Source organism: Oncorhynchus gorbuscha, linkage group LG06, assembly GCF_021184085.1.
Source record: "Oncorhynchus gorbuscha isolate QuinsamMale2020 ecotype Even-year linkage group LG06, OgorEven_v1.0, whole genome shotgun sequence".
Classification (NCBI taxonomy): domain Eukaryota; kingdom Metazoa; phylum Chordata; class Actinopteri; order Salmoniformes; family Salmonidae; genus Oncorhynchus; species Oncorhynchus gorbuscha.
In genome coordinates, this window is record NC_060178.1 from 8,291,125 (window position 1) to 8,296,778 (window position 5,654).

Genomic DNA, 5,654 nt, shown 5'->3' on the forward strand with positions numbered 1-5,654 from the left:
AGTTCCGTTTGGTGATGTCACTTCCGGTCTTTTTATAAAAAAATGTTTTATTGGAGTCGACCGAAGCGCCAATAACCGCCTACCTTCAGGAAATGGCAAGTTCGAGTGCATCAGTTTAGTCAAGTTTGTGACCATCGTTGTTCACTGCCTTTCAAATTGTGTTGCTTTGTGGTGATAAAAAATTGTCCGACTTGCATGTCGACTCCATGAACTTACAGAAATAATGTAATCAAAGGTCATAAAGGTTTTACTGCAGTCACTGCAAATTTGCAGTTGCTCTTGGGGGTGGCAGGTAGCCTGGCAGGGTAGGAGCATTGGGCCAGTAACTGAAAGATTGCTGGATTGAATCCCATAGCTGACAAGGTAAAACATATTTTGTTCTGCCCCCTGAGCAAGGCAGTTAAGCCATTGTTCCCTGGGCGTTGATGCCGTGGATGTCGATTACAGCAGCCCCCCCCCCCACCTCTCTGATTCAGAGGGGTTGGGTTAAATGCAAAAGGCACCTTTCAGTTGAAAGCATTCAGTTGTACAACTGATTAGGTATCCCCTTTTCCCTTTCACCAACTTCATGCAGACATCGACGAGGCCACAGTGGAGAGGGTCAAAATCTTCAAGTTCCTCGGACCAGCACATCACTGACAGCTTGCAATGTTCCCTTCACACAGACAGCATGGTGAAGAAGACGCAATAACACCTAATATAATAATAATAATATATGCCATTTAGCAGACGCTTTTATCCAAAGCGACTTACAGTCATGTGTGCATACATTCTACGTATGGGTGGTCCCGGGGATCGAACCCACTACCCTGGCGTTACAAGCGCCATGCTCTACCAACTGAGCTACAGAAGGACCAGAAGGACACCTCTTCAACCTCAGGAGGCTGAAGCAATTTGGCTTGGCCCCCCTGACCCACGGACTGTTCACCCCGCTACCATCTAGAAAGTAGAGACAGTACAGGTGCATCAAAGCTGAGAGACTGAGAAACAACTTCTATATCCAGGCCATTAGACTGACAGTAGTCCCCACTAGCCAGCCTCGGCCCAGTACCCTACTCTGCACCTAAGAGACTGCTTCTATATCCAGGCCATTAGACTGACAGTAGTCCCCACTAGCCAGCCTCGGCCCAGTTCCCTACCCTGCACCTAAGAGACTGCTTCTATATCCAGGCCATTAGACTGACAGTAGTCCCCACTAGCCAGCCTCGGCCCAGTACCCTGCACCTAAGAGACTGCTTCTATATCCAGGCCATTAGACTGACAGTAGTCCCCACTAGCCAGCCTCGGCCCAGTACCCTACTCTGCACCTAAGAGACTGCTTCTATATCCAGGCCATTAGACTGACAGTAGTCCCCACTAGCCAGCCTCGGCCCAGTACCCTGCACCTAAGAGACTGCTTCTATATCCAGGCCATTAGACTGACAGTAGTCCCCACTAGCCAGCCTCGGCCCAGTACCCTGCACCTAAGAGACTGCTTCTATATCCAGGCCATTAGACTGACAGTAGTCCCCACTAGCCAGCCTCGGCCCAGTACCCTACTCTGCACCTAAGAGACTGCTTCTATATCTAGGCCATTAGACTGACAGTAGTCCCCACTAGCCAGCCTCGGCCCAGTACCCTGCCCCTAAGAGACTGCTTCTATATCCAGGCCATTAGACTGACAGTAGTCCCCACTAGCCAGCCTCGGCCCAGTACCCTGCACCTAAGAGACTGCTTCTATATCCAGGCCATTAGACTGACAGTAGTCCCCACTAGCCAGCCTCGGCCCAGTACCCTACCCTGCACCTAAGAGACTGCTTCTATATCCAGGCCATTAGACTGACAGTAGTCCCCACTAGCCAGCCTCGGCCCAGTACCCTACCCTGCACCTAAGAGACTGCTTCTATATCCAGGCCATTAGACTGACAGTAGTCCCCACTAGCCTGCCTCGGCCCAGTACCCTGCACCTAAGAGACTGCTTCTATATCCAGGCCATTAGACTGACAGTAGTCCCCACTAGCCAGCCTCGGCCCAGTACCCTACCCTGCACCTAAGAGACTGCTTCTATATCCAGGCCATTAGACTGACAGTAGTCCCCACTAGCCAGCCTCAGCCCAGTACCTGCACCTAAGAGACTGCTTCTATATCCAGGCCATTAGACTGACAGTAGTACCCACTAGCCAGCCTCGGCCCAGTACCCTACCCTGCACCTAAGAGACTGCTTCTATATCCAGGCCATTAGACTGACAGTAGTCCCCACTAGCCAGCCTCGGCCCAGTACCCTACCCTGCACCTAAGAGACTGCTTCTATATCCAGGCCATTAGACTGACAGTAGTCCCCACTAGCCAGCCTCGGCCCAGTACCCTACCCTGCACCTAAGAGACTGCTTCTATATCCAGGCCATTAGACTGACAGTAGTCCCCACTAGCCTGCCTCGGCCCAGTCTTGGACCCTGCACCTAAGAGACTGCTTCTATAAGGCCATTAGACTGACAGTAGTCCCCACTAGCCAGCCTCGGCCCAGTACCCTACCCTGCACCTAAGAGACTGCTTCTATATCCAGGCCATTAGACTGACAGTAGTCCCCACTAGCCAGCCTCAGCCCAGTACCTGCACCTAAGAGACTGCTTCTATATCCAGGCCATTAGACTGACAGTAGTACCCACTAGCCAGCCTCGGCCCAGTACCCTACCCTGCACCTAAGAGACTGCTTCTATATCCAGGCCATTAGACTGACAGTAGTCCCCACTAGCCAGCCTCGGCCCAGTACCCTACCCTGCACCTAAGAGACTGCTTCTATATCCAGGCCATTAGACTGACAGTAGTCCCCACTAGCCAGCCTCGGCCCAGTACCCTGCACCTAAGAGACTGCTGCCCTATGTACATAGAGTCACTGGAACACTTTAATAACTTTTACACATTGTTTCACCCACTTTATACAGTGCATTTGGGAAAGTATTCAGACCCCTTGACTGTTTTCACATTTTAGCTTTCTCTAAAAATTGATTTAAAAAACATGTTCCTCATCAATCTACACACAACGCCCCCTTTGGACAAAGCGAAAATAGTTTTTTAGATTTTTTTGCAAATTTCTTAAAAATAAAATAAACAGGAAATACCTTATTTACATAAGTATTCAGACCCTTTGCTATGAGACTTGAAATTGAGCTCAGGTGCATCCTGTTGCCTTTGATCATCCTTGAGATGTTTCTACAAATTGATCGGAGCACACACCTGTCTATATAAGGTCCCACAGATGACAGTTCATGTCAGAGACGAAAGAGCCTTGGAAGTAATGGTGGAAGTTTTGTGCAATTCTCTCGGTGTGAGGACTGTTGGTGAGAATGAGTGGACGATGGTGAAGAAAAATTGAGTAAAAAAAGGGCTAAGATTGGAAATGAACAGCAGTTTATGGTTGGAGTGCAATTCATAGACAAGGATGTTTGTTCTTTTGGATGTCCTGTTTGCAGTCTCGAAGATGGTGAAGGACAAATTGGGTAAAGTGGAATCGGTCAGAGCGACCAGGGGAGGTATTTAATTTTACCTTTATTTTACTAGGCAAGTCAGTTAAGAACAAATTCTTATTTTCAATGACGGCCTAGGAACAGTGGGTCAACTGCCTGTTCAGGGGCAGAACGACAGATTTGTACCTTGTCAGCTTGGGGATTAGAACTTGCAACCTTTGGGTTACTAGTCCAATGCTCTAACCACTAGGCTACCCTGATGTTGTGTGTTAAAAGCGCAAAAGGAGAAAGCTCTGTGGCTCTACAAAATGTTGACGTATGATGTGGAAAGCTATGAGTAGGGTACCGGTTAATTGTGTCATCTCTGGTGTCTTGTTGGACACAGGCTGTGGTTAAATGTGTCATCTCTGGTGTCTCGTTGGTCACAGGCTGTGTTTAAATGTGTCATCTCTGGTGTCTCGTTGGTCACAGGCTGTGGTTAAATGTGTCATCTCTGGTGTCTCGTTGGTCACAGGCTGTGGTTAAATGTGTCATCTCTGGTGTCTCGTTGGTCACAGGCTGTGGTTAAATGTGTCATCTCTGGTGTCTCGTTGGACACAGGCTGTGGTTAAATGTGTCATCGCTGGTGTCTCGTTGGACACATAGGCTGTGTGGTTAAATGTGTCATCTGTGTGGTTTAGGGATATCATTCCAAGAGTGGTAAATGGTAAATGCACGTCGCTTGAATTGAATGATGGACGGAAAGAAGGAGGGAAGTCTATCGGTTTTACTGTTTGATGAAGTGGTTCTCCTGTCTTGTGTAAAACTTGGGTATGTGAGATATGAGGTGAGACCGTATATTGTACAGAAGCCGCTGTAAAAAGTTTGGACAACGTGGTAAGTGTTTGTCGAAGGAATAAATATGTGGTAGTTGAAGAGTCGGATGAAGCATGTTGCTGTAATGGTGATGGGAATCACGTTCCAGGAGTTCCCGGAGTTCCCTGTAAGGATGAAGGAGATGTAGTAGCTGGGATTAGGGCTATCTAGCAGATCTCATATGTGGAACACAGGAGGTTGGTGGCAGCTAAATTGGGGAGAACGGACTCAAGGTAATGACTGGAGCGTCATTAGTGGAATGGTATCAAATGCATCAAACACACATGGTTTCCATGGTTTCCAGGTGTTTGATGCCATTCCATTTGCTCCGTTCCAGACATTATTATGAGCTGTTCTCCCCTCCTGTGATGTAGAGGCAGTGAAAATATCTGAAGGAGTAAGTAGAGGGGATGGTGGTAGATGTCCCACAGTCTGCTGTTCAGCTAGTAGGATCCTGACACACTGACAGTGAAGAAGGTGGACTTCACATTTCAGATCAGGCATCTCAACTCTGTGTTTCCTTGTTTTTGTTTGAAATTCAGGGTAGTAGTGTGAATTTCGTTATTGTTTCTGGTAATTAGTATGAATTTGTTCATCCAAAACATATTTTGTTTTTGAGGTATTTTTTACCATTCCGTACAGTAGGTAGCAATCTTCAAGTCATTCCACAGATTTTCAATGGGGTTCAAGTCTGGGCTTTGGCTGGGCCACTCAAGGACTTACACATTCTTGTTTTGCAGCCATTCCAGCGTTCCTTTGGCTGTATGCTTAGGGTCATTGTCCTGTTGGAAAATAAATCTTCACCCCAGTCTAAGGTCGTTTGCACTCTGAAACAGGTTCTCATCAAGGAATTGCCTGTATTTGGCTCCTTTCATTGCTCCCTCTATCCTTACCAGTCTCCCTGTCCCAGCTGCTGAAAAGCATCCCCATAGAATGAGGCTGCCACCACCATGCTTCACAATAGGGATGTGGTTAGACGTGTGATGGGTTGTGCCTGCTTTTCTCCAGACATAGCGCTAGGCATTAAAGGCCAAAGAGTTACATTTTTGTCTCATCAGATCACAGAATCTTTTGGCTTATGCACTCAGTCTTTCACATGCCTTTCTGCAAACTCCAGTTGTGCTGTCATGTGCCTTTTTCTCAAGTGGGGATTCTGTCTGGCGACTCTCCCATTAAGCCCAGATTGGTGAATTGCTGATAGAGACTTGTTTTTTCTGGCAGGTTCTCCTATTTCAGCCAAGGAACGCTGAAGTTCTGTTAAGAGTGATCATTTGGTTCTTGGTCACCTCCCTGACCAAGATCATTCTTGGCCGGTTGCTCAGTTTGATCGGACGGCCAGCTTTAGGCAGAATCTGG